Source organism: Passer domesticus, chromosome 2, assembly GCF_036417665.1.
Source record: "Passer domesticus isolate bPasDom1 chromosome 2, bPasDom1.hap1, whole genome shotgun sequence".
Lineage (NCBI taxonomy): Eukaryota > Metazoa > Chordata > Aves > Passeriformes > Passeridae > Passer > Passer domesticus.
The window spans coordinates 102,670,895-102,687,097 of NC_087475.1; the positions used below are offsets into that span (position 1 = coordinate 102,670,895).

General features: G+C 39.7%; 1 protein-coding gene across 21 annotated transcripts in view; it reads right to left on the minus strand.

Moving 5' to 3' along the window:
* Positions 1-16,203, minus strand: part of ZBTB20 (zinc finger and BTB domain containing 20) — a 469,842-nt gene that overhangs the window by 370,795 nt on the left and 82,844 nt on the right. For 20 of the 21 annotated variants that reach the window (XR_010356704.1, XR_010356703.1, XR_010356707.1 and 17 more), the window contains one exon: positions 6,351-6,472. The exons of the other annotated variant lie outside the window; for it this stretch is intronic. The gene's annotated coding sequence lies outside the window, so the exon portion shown is untranslated. The remainder of the gene's footprint in view (positions 1-6,350; positions 6,473-16,203) is intronic. 21 annotated transcript variants of the gene reach the window in all.

Below are 16,203 nucleotides of genomic sequence, written 5' to 3' on the forward strand. Positions count from 1 at the left end.
GGGGCAGGAGGGGTCTCAGCCAACAGGAATTTTGTCTCTAACAATCTCTCACAATCTCAGTCACTTCATCCTGAGAGAAAACACACATCATCCTCATCACCACTGAATGAACTGAGTGCAACAGAGTTATTTGTTAATTAGATGAAAAGCTGAAGCAACTTGATCCCACTAGAGAAATCCTATATGGCTTTCCTCATGGACCTGAAGGTCCTGCTTTATTGAAGTTCTGGCCACCACAGCCATCCCTTTCACTGGGAGCACAAAGACAAAGGAAGGAGCAGAAAAACAAACCACCCACTATTCACCTGGCAGTGATCGTAAGAGGCACTACCCTGACTGCACTCCTCAAAATGCACTGCTTCTGTAAATGTATACATTACTAACATGCAGGTCTGAAATTTACAGTCAACAAACAGCATTACAAACAAACACCAGAGAATGTATAAACATTTGTAGGAGCAAAAATACTCAGTCTGGCTGCACCACACACAGTGTTTATTTATCTTACTTTAAGAAGATCAATGGGAGAAGACATTCGAAACAACTTTTTAAACAACGTGTCACTTTGTGTTAGTTTATGTCAGTGGGGCTTCTTCCAAATACTGGTGTCACAGTAAGATATGGATATGGTTAGATAGTTTTCTTGTTCCTTTACGCCAGTCATGGCAGCTAGGCATGAGAGAACAGAGAGAAGAAGGGCTGCTAGTCTGATTGAGTTACTGATTTAACATTTAGAATCTTTGCAGCTCAAGAGAATATCGCTGTGTTTTGGTAACGTGAATGCAGGTCAGTAACTTTAAAAGGTCAGGCTGAACGTTTAAAATCTTATTGTTATTAATTTTCCACCAGCTCCCAGTTGTGTGAATGCCAATGAGCAGACTCGGCTCCTACTGGGCTGAGTAGCAGTTAGCTTGCACCTCTGAACACCAGGTCCTCAAGAAAATGCAAAAGGGTTTTGAAGCAATGACTTTCAGCCATACAAGAAATTGACTTCCCTGTTCACTCAGGGCACACTTCTTCAAGCACAGGAGGCACAGATTTCCTTACTGGGGTTTCCTCATTTGTTGCTAACTTGTTAGCTTCATGTCAAGGCAACTGAGTTTTCCCCATCCGCTTATTTCACTCTTTAGGAATACACAAACTATTTTGGTGCCATCTTCCACTAATTTACATAATATCACAAGATTTGGTGATGATTCTTAATAATACAACTCCCCACAGTACACAGGACTTCTATAACCTCTTTAGTTCAGAGATATCAAAGTACTTTGCAAACAACACACTTGCATCACAAACCTGTGTCTTTAACCATACTTTGCCATCAAGATAAACTAAGGCAGAGCAAGGTAATGCAATTTATCAGGGTTATAAAGACAGCAGTAGGATTAGAAGCAGAATGGGAGTTTTGCCTTTCTAGTTCCCCAGTTCGTCAGAAGGACAGCTATCTGAGATGGTGAAATTCAACAGAAGTTATGATTATGTCTCAGGTAGATTTATATTTCTAAGATGCAAATACTATGGAGTGTAGTTTATGTTGCTGGCCTTCCAAGGGTCTTTTGATTCTACAGAAGCTTTAAGATACTATAGGGAAATACCCACAGAAAAAGGAAACCTTCTGAGTTTTCTTTTCTCAGGATTTGACTCCCACTTGAGAAGATGTGGATGCTCAGACAGCAAAGCATGCAGAGTCTCAGGACACTGTGTCTGGTGTGTCCCCCTCTCACTTAAGTTATTTGCATCACATACTCCCCTCCTCCAGATCTAAGGCATTAGACTTGATGCTGAACAATTGATTTGTCTAGCTTTCTAACATCAGAAAGAATTTATAAGAATAGATGAACATCTGTGACCACATATTTGGTAGTAAACTTGTTTTAAGGATCAGTGTCTTGTGAAGTAGTCACAAAACCAAGAAGGAAATATTATTAATTTTCAGGCTCTGGTTTAAGCCACATATTAGTGATTCTTTGCTTTACTTCCTACCCTAAATACACTTAAAAATTTGTCATGCCTCCCCATAAGTTAGTGCCTTCAATGCTTAATTTTTCAAGGAAAATTTATCTTGCATTGCTGGTGCAGTAACCTTCTAGTACTGATGGCTTATATGAAACAGTCTTTTGTTTTAAAGACTTCAAAAATATCTTAAGATCCTTTACCAAGGACCTTTATGAGCAAGTAGCTTTCTGCTCTGGGAATGTTATCCCCATTACTAACTGAAAAAAGTAGTGCTTATGTATCCCACACCAATAATGAAACATAATCAAATAAGGAATACTTGTTAGATATTAGACACTGAGCACAGTAAGAGAGACACACTGAATCTTTTGTAATTGATGGGAGAACATAGCTTAGTGAAAACAAATCTTGTTTCACAGGAATCCAAAACTCTAGTTTTTCATTTAGTGCTAAAGTGGAAGAAGAAACACAGCCTAACATACATTCCACTGATAAGGAACTCTCTATTCCTGCAGCTTTTAAAGGCATTACACTGAAAGAAACACATTTTGTATGCGCATACAAGATCTTCAGCCATAATAACACATGAACAACTGCCATCCACGTCACATTATCACTATCCCACTTACCAGTACTTAAAAGGTGACTCTGTTAGATTGACCAAACTCCCTTAATTTGTGATTTTTCTAGTTATGCACCCTGACCTATTAAGTGGGCGCACCTTGCACCTTTGCCATTAAAAGACTCCCCTGCAATACATTTGCCCAAATCAGTGCACTCAAACTCCTACAGAAATTATCCAACAGCATGAGCTGACTTGGAAAAAAAGTCTGCCTTGCTGTGAAAGAAGAATTACCCCATGAGAACTATCCCCCTCACGGCTTTCGTTTTTTTTAATTATTTACTTTTTAATGGAAGCAAAAACCCCTATCATCTCACCTTCTCCTCTTTTAATAAGGAATGACTGCCGTGACTACCCCCATCTAGAACCACCATTCACTGCCAGCACCTCTGCTCTCCTCGTGTGCTTAGAGAATAACTGATTAGCACTTTGCATAATTAACCTGATTAGCACTGTGCATAATCAAACTGATTAGCACTTTGCATAATTAAAAAGAAATAATAATAATAACAATAATAAGCAGTAGGTAATAGCAAAAGCTGCTAGTCCCAATGCCTGTTCGTTAGCTTTAGGATTAGTTTAGTGTGGCATATTTTATTTCTTAAAACTATTTCTTTAAAGTTGCACAAGCTTCTGAGAGGTACAGCTTTAAAAATTCTCATTTACTATCTAGATTACTAGTGAAAAAAATTAGTTGTTCCACTATTACATCTTAGGATTTCTTGTGCCTCCCACTGCTGAAGCTGAAGACATTAGCAGGATAGATGCCTGATCTGATGCACCAGGGGTTTGGTTCCCATATCTCTCTACAGGACTGTTATTGGATTCGTCATCGTAAGATACAGAAGTCTCACATCTTTTAATGCATACATATGCCTGTAATATACTTCAAGAGTAGGAAAGCTGTATTATTGCTATTGTTGAGATGGATAAGGTAGAAAGATGTATATCCTCAGAAGTAGGTAGGCACTGAATTCTCTCCTGCCCTGAACAATTATTCCAGACCACAGGAAGCATGGGAAGGAATACGATATTCATCAGATCCCTGTCCCTAAGCCTACATGGTTCTTCCCTGATTTGAGTATCACTCATCCACATGTATTTTTTGCAACCTGATCAATAATGTGAGCGAAGGTACTTTTTTCTGCTAGCCTGTCCCATGTAAATCTCCCAATTAGGGTTTTAAGATTAACCACCACCTCCCCAAATCTGAAGAACGTGCATAATAACACCTACCTAGATTGCAAACTCTGTGTAAAAATTCATGTTAAATGCCTGCATCACTAATGACTCAGTTCTCCTGGACATTCAATACCAGACAGCCTCCAAGAGGGGTGGCCCAAGTCAGTCAGTAAAACACCAACATTTTTTGCTTGCTAATGTGGGCTCATCCCTCCTAGTAACCAATATATCCCATGTTACTCCTCAATGTAACCTCATCTCTCTCTAGCATCCTTATATTACAGCTCGTACTTCCTTCGCATTCCTTACAATCCTCACCTTACATATTCTATTATGCCTTCAAGAGTACCTGAAATACTGACTGCCCGACCTCCTCCATGCCCTTACAATCGCCCTGCCTACATTTCCCATTGGGTAGCACACACTTTATGGCTTCTCTGCTGACTGCTAAGGCCAGGGTGATTGGGACACTGGGCAACTGGGGGTCAGCTTGTTCTGAGTGATCAGTCTGACTGCTCTTTAGCTGTCCAGAAAGGAATGCAGTGCCCAGACTGCACACACTGCTCAGATGCAGCACACAGCATGGACTTGGCCTAGAACTGTGGCAAAAACATTCCCACTCTGTCCAAGCTTCGCTTGTAAGATCTCTCTCATAAAATAAGCCAATGAGAAACTCAGGGGTGGAAATGGCAATAAAAGATAATCTTATCATAATTAGCTGGGAATGAACTACCCATGCAGAGAGGTCTCTCCATCACTCTAAGCTAAAGAACCCATATGAACAACGAAGGGTGCAGAGCTAGTTACTCACTTCACAAGTTGTTTAGTTTCAGTAAAAATGTGTTGCTGTAGAGATTTCTCAAGTCCAAATGTTCCTGGGGTAGGTAGTTCCAGTAATTCTGGGAAGGAAGCCAATCCTTTGGCTTTGTATGTAAATATTTAAACAACATTATTTTTATATACATATATTTTATACACTTACACATATATGTCTTTAGACTTCCAGACTTGCAAAACTGCAACAGAAAAAATAGGCAAGTTGACATACAGCTATTGTCTCTGCCTGAAGCTGTGCTAACTGACCATCAGAAACAAAATACAACAAAGACTTGGAGATAATTGAGCCATATCGCCTTTTTATACTGGTCCACTCAACAGAAGTGCTGAAAGACCAGGAGTAGAAATTCAAAAGGTAGAGAGAGACAAGTCTCAAATTTCATCTCCTTAGAAATGGCAAGAAAATAATGTTCATGTATTTTAAATCTTTCAGAACCTAGATGGATACAAGCGTTCCACCCACAGGTGTGGAATCTCCAGTTGTGGATGACACAAAGCTTCACATTCTGAGCATTTTAGTGTTATGACACCTAACAGTAAAGCTGCAACTTCATGTTTAGAAAGGTCACTGCTGCTTCAGGCTTAAATCAGGTCCGTACCTCAAAAGGGATAACTTGGCAGAAAACGTAAGTGAAAGAATGGAAATGCATCTGGCACTGAGCACTGGTGAATAAATAAAATGGGGGAAAAAAAATAAAGCCTTAAAATTGTTGAGGAGAGGGTTGACAAAATGGAGGAAGATGATTTAGTGAGAAAAGGTACCCAGTCAGGACATACGATGAATAAATCAATCTATGAAAATGAAATTTACCACATGAATTCTGCCTCTATCTACTCAGTAAGCAGAAAACACACCCTAGTACAAGGCACGTGTGCAAATTCATAACTACATGATTTAAAGAAATAAAATACTTATGAGTACAATACTTAAATGTTTGTACATATAGCACAGCTAGTGAGTTTTAGGAACACAGAAGTGCATAGAGATAAAAAAGCACACAGGAAATAAGACCAAAAGTAGGACCAAGCCTTTTAGAAAATATTTTAATGGCTTTATAAAAAGCCTTCACCCAAAGTTTGAGGGGCTTTTGCAATCTTACATTTTTCTATTGCAAAATACACCTGCTTTCTTCTCTTTTTTCCCCCTAAACTAAATATTTCTTCCATCTAATGACTCTCTTTATTAGACAGCATCTAATTTGCATACATTTACATACAATTTAACTGCTAGCTCGTGAGAACAAAGAAATGGCTCTGTATTGCACTGAAGGACAATACTCAGAAAGGAAGGTATAAAAACCAGCTAGCTCGGTGGCTGTATATTCCCTTTGTTTCAGAAATACTAGGAGTTTTAAACACACTACTTAAAGGGTGAAAAAGATTATTTCATCAAACAATGAAAAAAGATACAGCACAGCTTCCTTTTAATGCATTCTCTCTCTGGCCTGGTTAATGGGATTTAAGGGTCCAATATTTCTTTGCTTTCTTCTGTTTCTTTTATTAGAACTGATGGATTTAATTCTGTCACATATTTTACTTCATATTTTATTCCTATAACAATCTATGCTGAAGTTCAGCTGCAATGCTAATTCAATACTATCTTCCTTTCCTTGCAGTCAGCCTGGAATACAACTGAACGATCTCTGATGGGCATGAAGTGCTCTGCTCTCAATGCCCAGTGCTAATGGATTTTAGAGAGAGTCTGCCAGAGCTTCACCTCATGGCAACAAGTCTAGAGATAATGAAAACTTACCATGTAGCTGACTGGGAATCAACAGGAAGGGAAGCAGGGCTGAGCTCCGCTTGTGAGAACAGGGAGGGACTGTGGTCAGAGTAAATGCAGGATGTAAAGGATGCGTCAAGACCTCTAGTTCCCTGAGGAGAGAGCGGGGGGAAAAAAACAGGAGAAAATTATCTTTTAAGGCCTTGCATGAAGGTAAACGCTTTAGAAACAGTTGTCAGGAACTCCAGCACATGCCCTACCAAAATCATAATATAATCAGCAAGTGTTTTTCTCCAAAGGCTCTGCAGTTGGGGTACCAATTGCTCAGGACAGCTACAGATCTAATCCATGTAGACTTCACATAAAAACTTTGCAGAAAAAGCCCACAACATTTCAGGATGCATGCTGCAGATGCCTACATGCTCTCATATGTGCAAAACCTAGGGATACAGAGCAGTTTTCCCATTTGTCCTTTCTGCACAGCAGAGCTGCTAGCTTCACTTCTGACCTCTCCTCCTCCCAACATCAAACTCAATGACTTGTGCTCAGTGGGGCAGAAAAATTGAAGTATCACTGTTTAGTGGTGTAGGGATGAGTGAAAGATGACCCAGTCACTCTGCTGGCATGTTCAAAGGGCCTGTCCTAGAGAACTTAGCAGAGAACATTAGAGATTTACACAGTTAAAAGAGAAACCTCTTCTGGTGTAAACAGACCTATTGCAATGGAACGGAATAGGACTATTCTTCATAAAAACCACTAGGCCAAGTGAGCCTGCACACAAAGCAGGTGTAGAATTCAGAGCCCAGCATTCATCTGCTCCGTTCAGTTTGCCCCATCCAGCCATGTCGTCTGGGGAACACTGGCTTTGTATGATCAGCACAAGGCCAAGTGTTAATTCCATGGGAATTCTCACTCCAGCATGAGGGGCACAGTAGTACTGTTACTGTGCCACATACAGGAGCCACATCACAAGCTGTAGACACAAGAAACTGGTGCTGATACTGCCCTGATATGACTCACCGGCACTCAAAACACATTATGAATTATTTTCAGATGCAAATTTTAATTTAAAGCTGGCTGAAATGTTAATGACGTTTCAGCTCTTTTTCAAAGGGGAAAATTCCCTAATGCTTACAAAAATGTTTTGGTTTTTGATTTTTTTTCCCCCCCTCCCTCTGCCTGATCTGCTTCTGGTGACATACAGCAACCAAACCTCATAAAAGAAATTAATCAAGCCCTCATATAATTTTCCCTTTTCAAGGGTGGAAAGGTTGAGGTGTGTGATCTTCAGCGTTTCTGATGTATACCAAAATGATGCATTAGAAAACACTGGAGGAAGGAAATTCCAAAGCCACAGTTCTCCTGATTATCATATCCTATGCTCACAGCTGTATCTTGCTGAAACCACTCGGCTATCATTTCCAGAACCTTACAAGCATGGTTGTGTTATGATGTAAGCTGATTTTAACTGGAGCTGTCACAATCCCAACCTGCCCTCACCGCCTTCTTCTCCTTGTCACATGTCCCCAAGTCCACCCTAGAGCCAGGACTGTGTAAGTGCCTGGTTCAGGGAGCTTTCAGCCGAATGAAGGCTTCTTTTCCACGTGTTTTCAGCCACATCAAACCCTCACTGCAGCTCAAGATCCAGGCAGAAAACTTGGGGGCTAGAGCTAGGGAGGCAGCAGAACTGTTCAAGTGGAGGAACAGCAACAGAGCAGTATCAACACTGACTAGTTTAAGCTGCTGTAGACCTACACCTTGTCATGTCTAGGGCTGCTTCGGTATAACATGGGAGAAATACCCTTTTCACACAGCTGGAAGCCAAACCAATCACAGCTTTATAGGTAAAAAAGACCCCACCTCACACACTAACCTAAAATAAACTCTTGGGCCACACAGACCACATAGAACAGATGCAGACTGCCTCTGATGAAAAATAGCTTGAGATAATGGTGCACTGCTACAATCTGCACCAAGGGCATTTTCCAAGCGGCAGGTTGAATTAGCCTCAAGTGACATGCATTACAGAGCAACACTTCCCTGAGGCAATAAGGCAAGGTCCCACGTTGAAATTGAAAGAATTGAGCATTCTTGCCAAAGGCAAATGATAAAGCATGTAATTAAGAACCACTGTTACCAGAAGATGGTGAAGCTCCTGAAAAATCTTTCAAGGACTTCAGAAAATACACCTGGTGATACAGAGCAGGAATTTTCCTTTACATTTCTACAGTAACCATACTACACATCTCTTTTGCTGCTTTCCAAGGAAGAAACATCAATTGTGTCCTGACTGGAAACTAACTTTGTAACCCTCAGTAGTTCTACAGCTACTCTGTCCAAATAGCTGTGCAGGATGGGTATCTAGATTTCAGCTGAATACAGAAGACACTGAAGTTCCCCTTCGTTTTGCTTCCCTGCTCCAGGGAATTGGAATATTTTACATCCTACAAGAGAGATCCTTTGGTGGTAGGTCACCTGACACCACCACCCACAATACCTTCAGTAGAAGGAGTCACTAAGGAAGAGCTTCACAAGCCAGTTAGCCCCCACAGAGGATTCAGTATCTTTGGAAATTAAAGTAACTGAGGAAAAGAATCAGTGCAGACACCTGATCTTCACCTGTTTTCATCAGCTCAACAACCAACACCCACCCTTTCAGTACTGCAGTTAGAATTTGTACTGCCAAGTTACAACCAGGCCTCAAGGGCAAGACACCAGACCGGGCATAAGAACTGGTGACTTTTGTTCAACAATAACAAAACAATGCTTTCCAGCATATGTGACTCTGAAGCAATGGCATCCACACAACTACTATTTTTCATTCCAGCCTTCTACACACTCTCAAGATGGTTATAGCTATTTTATCAATCACAGGCAGCTGTATAGTTTGTTACACAAACCTATACATGTTCAAGTTATGCAACCCCTAGACAAAAGGCTGGGCCAGTTTCCCCAGCAGAAGATTCCCATTTTCCTTCAACTGCCCTTAAGGTACAGTTACAAGTACAACCTATTTGTGTATAGATTCTTCCTGTGGTGTCACTGAATATGTCTCTCTGCAAAATAATTGTCCATTGGAAAGCACACATACTTAAATGTCCACGTGATGACATATATGTGCAGATACACATATAAAATAACCTTGGCCAATACCTGTTTGATTGAATTAACTTTACTCTTTCTACATTACAACAGGTGCCCGCATCGGTTTTGACTGTCTTTAAAACAATGACAGGAATCTAAAATTTTAAATTATGCCAACATTTGAATACTTTCAGTTCAAGTGCTCTTGATCAACTGAGAAGTGTATTACCACAACACCAGCCTCAAATTTTATCTTCTTTTCAACAATTCTTCTTGGAGCTTAAAGTTGGTTAAGCAAAAAATTAATCAGATTTTTCCCTTCTCTTTCTTTTGTTATGTACTCTGCTGAAGCTGCAAGATGAAAATGTAAAAGCTGGTTTAAGCAGAAGAATAATTCAGTGGAAGTCCTATTGCACCAAATTAAGAATTGGCACTAATCAAGTTTCACTTTTTGTACATATGGATGGAATTATCCAAAGGAACAAGGGTGTGACTCTCTTTCCATTTAAATTATGGCAAATAAGTCTAAGCTGAATTCATCAGCAGCATATTCAGACCAGTTCTGAGCATTTTTGAAAATCCTCCCTGTTCCAACCTGCCCAGAAAGTGGGCATAAATAAATAAATAAACTTCCACCACCTTGTGTCCTGGAAGCAACATCCACAAGCTGCAGCTTGTGCAGCTCTGTGAAGTTAAGGGTGCTGTGAGTTTCTTTTTAAATACAACCAATATTTCTGAAGTTACTTCTTTCAAACATTCGCTTAGATTTGATAAATTATATTAAAGACAATTTGCCTCAGCAGCATTTCCAAGCACGACAGCCAGAGCACGAGCAGGTCATTTTTACACGGAGTGTACATTCTCCCCAGTTGTGCAGACAGCCTGGATTATGTATGCAGGCCCACACTCCCCGAGATAACAAAATTACCCGGCTCACACTCCAAGCCAGTCAGAAACTGTGGAGTCGCAGACAGCAAAGTCAAGCCCGAGCCAATCACTCCTGCTAAGCAGCTGCTATCTCAGTTGCTTATTAGTTCACTGGCCACGACCAAAGGCTTCAGACGGGCTTACAGTATGCACAGAACAAAATTGTCTCTGCTTTCAAATACCACAGAAAAACAACCATGAATGAATGCTATCAAAGGGTAGAGGTAGGAGAGAACCCTCTTGTTAAATGTACTCAAAACATTATTTTTTGAACACTGAGGAGAAAATCCTTACTCTTGAATACTGTATAATAACAGAACCATGCTGTTTGCTGGCAGAATGCTAAGTTTCATTTTCAGCAGAAAAAAAAATTTGTATTATAATTTTTCCTGATTTAGATGGGGTTTAGGTCAACCTTAGCTACATACAAATGAATGTTTTGTTCAAATTACAGGGTAATTTTAATTAGGACACCCTGCTAGACATCCTGTTGTTCTATTTAATGGACTTTCTCAATTATGAGAAGAAACACCTCCCCACCCGCCTGCGACTTAAAGTAAAAATTATGCTGAATAAATATACAAAGACAAAAATTATTATTCTGTATTAGATCTTTTTATTTCTGTTAATCTTTATTTGGCAATTGCTGTATCAGAAGGGCAGAGTTCAGAATCCCACACCCATTAAACACCTGTTTAAAAACCACTTGAAGCACTGGAACCAGCCAAATATGTCCCAATTAAGCAGAAACGTTGGCACTGCTGTCTGGGGTAAGGAACACCCATTGCCATTTGCTCTCATTAGGTTAAACTGGTTTCTTGGGACATAGCTGAATTCCTGATTATGTGCATTGCAAATGGATGGAGAACACTAGAACAATAAAATTTAATTCAGCATAGCCTTCTGTCCAGTTGTCAAGCACGGAATTTTGGAAAAAGCAAAAACTGACAAATTGGGAAGTGGACGAGAGTTATATGTTCTAAGTATGTATGAGACAGCTCATACTTCTTTTAAGAAACTGTCTGATCAATGTAACAGGAAGAATTGGGTTGGGATTTCTTCTTGAAAATGCTCCCTGATTTAGAGCCCATTTCATTTTTGTTAGCATCTCCTCCTCTGTACTTTGCAGTAGCTTGATTCGCTTACACAGTTTTATTTGTTAGTTAGAAGCACAATACAGTATCTTTTCATATCCACTTCAGTGTTAAATTGGTCACTGATTTCTTAACCTTGTATGTTTATGATGCAATGATGAAAGGCAAAGCCTGGACAATAAAAGATTTGTTTGTAGATCAGACACTGTACAGCAAGTTTCCAAATATTTTTGTCAACTTAAATAAGTAAAGGCTCTTCTAGAGAGGCCGACTGCATGGCAAACAGAAGAATCTTGCCTGTCACTCATTTAACCTCTTGACCCCCGTCAAGGATGCGGACATTCTTGCCAGTAAGTGCCAGTAAGTCAAGTGGTCTTTTACCAAATACTCAACAATATATTTCAGGGTGGTGCCACTAGACAGACCACTACCTAGACGGGTAGTGATTAAAAAGTATGTTTGAAATGTTCTAATATCCATGCTCAATCCTCTATAATCCCACTTCATTATCAATTTATTAACTTTCTTTGTTGTCCTTTCTGTCACTCTCCTGTGCTAGTCACTGATATATCTCAGTTTGAAAAGTGCTGTACTCCATAGGCACAAAAAGCTAGCATGCTTCACATAAAATCGATCAGTTATCTGTATCCAAGTAAGGGATGTACAGTCTCTGAATAGATACCTTCAAATTAAATGTACAAAAAGCATGGTTCAGGACAATAAACACCACTTCATTTGCAACTCATTGTCAGGATGTTAGCATACTGAAAAGAAATCTATATATTTTTCTCTTTGTTTATACCAGATAGACTTCTTCAGAACATAAATCGTGCTGGTTCCCTACTACCTCCTGTACTTAGTACAGAATTCACAATTATTTAGTGCCTACATTTCTAAAGTAAACTTTAGTACATGGCAAAAAAAGCATTCTAGAAATAAAATATATCAGCTAGCACTTGCTGCTGACCTTAAACTATATTTACTTTCAAGACAACCATAAGAGTGGCAGATGCTTTCTTGTTCTGGCTGGCTACAAATGGCACTAAGAAATCCTAAGATAGACACCTGCATACTTACTATTTGCTTGTTTCCCCTCCACACCCCTGAGCATTTTTGTGTACAAACAACATTTTCTAATTTGCTATTGCTAATTATTTAGGTATTCATGGGTGCTATGTTCATTGTAGTGTCAAGAACAGCTTCCTTCCATAATCCTACTGATCTCACCAAAGGATGCTAGGTACTCAAAACATCTGAAAAAGATAAAATATTCCATATTTACTCTCCATTATTTAATGCACAAAAAGTGCCACTTATAGTGAAAATGTTTTAAAATAGTATCTCTGAAAATTAAGAGCCACAGTCCTTGTCTGTTTCTTAACTTAAGCCTTAGTAGCTTCCTCTCTTAGAACTGGTGGCTGACATTTTATTCAGAAGATGGTATCTGCAGATGCAACACTTCCAGACTACAAAGAGTAGCAAAAGCTATCATTACAAATAGATGTTTTTATTGGTAGACATTTTGAGACTAACCAAAAGGGAAAGACAGAGTGTAGACTGGAAGAAAACAAAGTAAGTCCACAAACAAACAAAACACTACAAATCACAACAGGACAAGAGAAAAATCAAGCAGTGACATTATCTCACTGGATTAGTAAAAACAATTCTGTCTTGATTGGAATTCCATTTTTCTTTTTTCCTTTGTAGTTCCATCAGACAACTATTAAAATGTTTATCTGCACCACTTTCACAATTACACGTTATACAGGTAGTTTATCAGGGTATCTAAGCACACAATGCAAACTAAAAGGTAAAACCAGGAGTATTTTGTACTGTCAAAACAAATAAATAATGGGAAACATCTCTTATATACTGCAAAAATCCCAAACCAAATTAATTTTATATGATTAAACTGGCATTTAACTTTCACTGAATTGAAACTGTATTTTGAGCCCCAGAGAAGTTGCCTTCAGTAATACTTTTCAAATGCCTGAGCTCAACAACCACAGACAGCTGTGGATTAACACATGGGCAGGAGCAGAGATGGAATATTTCATGGGAAGAGAGATTTTGCCTACATCCCAAGTATCTACAGACAAACCAAAACCTTTCACAATGTGATATAAATGCAAGATGTAGATTAAAATAAGAGAATGAAACAAAGAAACAGCTTCAGAACCTGGAACACTTTGTGACTTTTCAGTCCCCAAAATAACAATTTTTAAAGCTATTGCAAGAGCAATCAAGTCCCATACATCAGCTGAGGACAAAACCCTCTCAACCCTAGAAATTAGTGGTAAAACCCAAAAAAAGGTGTGGGGAGAGAGAAAGCAAAAGAGATGTGGGGCTAATACCAAATATGAAAACAGCTAAAATTAAAAATCCAGACACATCCTTTATCTCTGGGGCATGGAGGGACAAAATAAAAGGGAGGCACATAAACTATATACACAAACTAAAGGGAAGTCAATGGAGGGATATATTAAAAAAATTAATGTGGCAATATGCCATCTTGTAATATTACATTGAAAACCACACCACTGTGTATTGTTACTGTATTTGGCCAAGTGCACTACTGTGTTTAATTTGAACTTTGATTACAATAACTCACACGATATAGAGACGTAACCAAGTGACTCACAGTCCCTTCTGAAATCTTACCATATTATAAGTTTGACTGGAGTAGGAACACAGTAACCAAAATCTACATACACAACACCAGAGGAAGGGCACAGACGCATCAAACAGAACATCCCAGGGCTCCTTGGTCATTTGCTGCGCATGAAGAACAGTAACTTGACCGTGCCAGCCGTGAGACTCTTAGAACAGCAGATAAATTTGGTGCTGCCTGCATCTGACATAGCAAACCACGGGCTGCCCAATTTTCTAAGGAGGGCACAGACGCTCTGCACACCTGAGCACGATTAAGTCTTACTGCTTATGAAGAAGATGTCGGTGTTGGCAGTGCTTGGCTTGAAGGGGAGGGAGGCAGTTGGAGGGGAAGCATAAACATGTTTCTGCTCACTACCAAGAACATTATTGCAGGCACCAGTAATGAGGTGGCTGGGCTAGAAGGGGAAAGGGATATAGGCACTGGAGTGCTTTATTAGCTCCAAGGCCAATGCTGGTTTGGCACTATTTTCACTCTAGTGAGTTACAAACAACAAAAAAACCCAACCAAGCAGGTGCTAGCAATCTGAGAGACCACATGCCAGCTACAGCTGCTTCAAACTGATTCAATTACATCTGCCTGAATACTCCCAGGACGTTGAATCCACTTAAGGGAACCACAGGTCGAAGGGAGACCCAGTACTTTGGGATCTTAAGACTCCATTAATTTAAAGTGGAAACCCTCCCAGCTGAAATGGGAGGAGGGTATTCATATAGAGTCTGAACCATATGATCACACTCAGACTAGGACAAGATGGAAGACAGCATATTCACGACACTGGGATACACAGTCAAAGCCCATTAGAAATAATGCTTCAAAATTTTCCTGAAGCAGTCCAACAGCACTGCCTTGTTTCCCAAAACACTGGGTGCAGTACATTTGCTTAAACATGCTCTTGGGATTGGGACTTCACTCCAAACCTTGTTTGTACAAAAAGGGGCCAAGCAGCTGGGAAATTCTGGAGTGTAGTGTGTCCTCATTAGCTTCCATCTGCCATCAGAACTCAGCTCATGGCAAGTTTGGCTAAGTCCTGGTGTTCTCAGGTCCAAATCTGGGTCAGTTTTAATTACACTATACAGAATTCAGTGTGCAGTTTTTAAATCCTTATTATACAGCGCAGAAGAACGGGCAGCTCTCCAACTAATCAATTTTTTAAAAGTACATATATAAAAATTTTAAACCAGGCTAGACAGACAGTGGGTGGAAGAGAAAAAAAATGTATAAGTGAGTACAGGGGTTAGTTAAGAGAACTGTTAGCAAAAGTGGGTCACCGGCAAGTTCTGCTTTAAAACTTCAAAGGAAGGGGAAAAAGGAAAAAAACCTCTTCATTTTTTAAGACACTGAAACTGATGTGCAAGATGTATACAATTCATACTGCTTTTAGAATCAGCATGGGTTATAGACAATAATACCGCAGCCAGATTTTTATGAAGGGGAAGATGGATTGTCTTGTGGCTACAGGACCGAAACAGGCACTGGCTGACCTATTCCCATACCTTTAACCCTGTTATTGCCAGGGTTGGGGAAGTCATTTTCCTCAAGGGCAAAACCTTTAATGCCACAGGTACAAAAAATGGTGTGGTGGTTAGAAGTATAGTTCAATGGCATTCTTGAAGGTGACAGGGAAATGCAGGATGTTAGTCTGAATCCTTACCTAATTAATGTGTTTTGGACTACTTCAAGTGCTATTTATTTCCTCTTTTTCTATGCCATCAAATAGCCATCAGCCAGGTCAGAACTTGAAAAGAGTTTTTCTTGCCAGGTTGCTGGCAAACAAAATGATAGAGGCACAGATAGCTGCATGTTTTTCACTGAACAGACACTCGGGACAGGATAGCACGCCAAATCTTATATATGCAAATTGGGCTAAAATCTACTCTCAAAGTCAACAACTAGAATCTGCCCTGTTTAGAATCTTTGTCAGATGCAAGGGAGGAAGTAGAAGTCTTCAGTGACAGCTACCGACATAAAGGTAGCTCAGAAATGGAGAGGGATGATCAAGGAGCAGAGTAAATAACTATAAAATGATAGGTGCTTGTTAGATGAGCATAATATTCTGCCACCTCCTTACACGAAAACTACACCTTCAAAGATTTCTGAGGTTTTT